This window comes from Teleopsis dalmanni, unplaced genomic scaffold (assembly GCF_002237135.1).
Source record: "Teleopsis dalmanni isolate 2A unplaced genomic scaffold, ASM223713v2 unscaffolded_contig_5605, whole genome shotgun sequence".
Classification (NCBI taxonomy): Eukaryota; Metazoa; Arthropoda; class Insecta; order Diptera; family Diopsidae; genus Teleopsis; species Teleopsis dalmanni.
In genome coordinates this window covers 1-999 of record NW_024036987.1, presented here as the reverse complement: position 1 = coordinate 999, position 999 = coordinate 1, and the positions used below count along the sequence as shown (strand labels likewise).

At 29.9% G+C, this 999-nt stretch overlaps 1 long non-coding RNA gene across 1 annotated transcript; it reads right to left on the bottom strand.

The window, feature by feature from the left end:
* Positions 1-431: 431 nt before the first annotated feature.
* LOC119665454 lies at positions 432-999 on the bottom strand. The gene is made up of 4 exons (XR_005251396.1): positions 954-999; positions 854-885; positions 540-757; positions 432-482 (listed from the first exon to the last, which is right to left on the bottom strand). It is a non-coding gene; the product is annotated as an uncharacterized LOC119665454 (long non-coding RNA).

Genomic DNA, 999 nt, shown 5'->3' with positions numbered 1-999 from the left:
TGCAAAATATATTCACAAAAATTTAGAATTGAGTTCATGCAAACACAATGTTCCAAAGCTAAAATTAAATCACAAGAAATTTGGATGGTAAAGGTTCGTCCATTTTCATAAAACAAACTTCAAGGTTTAATTATAGAGAATTTTACTTGGGTCTTCAACTTTGGAGTTGTACAGAGTTTAGCATCAGGTCACTTGGAATGGTTGTGGAAATTGAAATTCTACTGCTTCTGTAGTCCATCTACAAGCAGTGAAAGTACTCCGCGTCTAGTTCATAACGAACATCTACGGAAATATTTAATTAAATAAATTTTAACTAGAAATACAATAAAACATACCATTAAGTTAATAATTGTGTTTCTACAAGCATGAATCTTTCATCAGGAGACATAAGTTGAAGAGGGTTTCACGTACTCCTGATTAAGTCCATTTCCAAAGTTTCTTCAGCATAAACTGCAATTTTACTTCTGCACGATTTCGGTCATCTAATTATGAAGGCATACAGATTATCACATCATTATTATATTATCATCATATACTACCTATTATTCAATCACCCGCAGAAATTGTGGTAAGAGTCCAAAGTGAAGTTTTCACCAAGTATGTATGAATTAGAGGGAGATACCGATTGATGTTAAAGTAGTAATTTCAAAGCCTTTTTTAAAAATCAAATAACGACATATAATTCAAAGACTTTGAGAATCAGTTATCCAAACAATGTCACATCAGGGTAATAAAAAGAAGATTATATTTTATAATCCTAGAAGCAATTGTCAAAAAAAAATATTTTTAAAATAATTTAAAAATTTCAAAATGGATGAATTTGTGGAAGAATATTAGGAAGACGCGTACTTACCATTAGCTCCAATAGCGTCAAATGCTATTTAACTGAAAAGAGAAATAAATAACGAAATAAATTAATTAGTGGAAAAATGTAAAAAGGTTAAAGAACTTACCATGGAGCAATTATCATATCACTAAAAGTTCTTGAGTGATCCTATT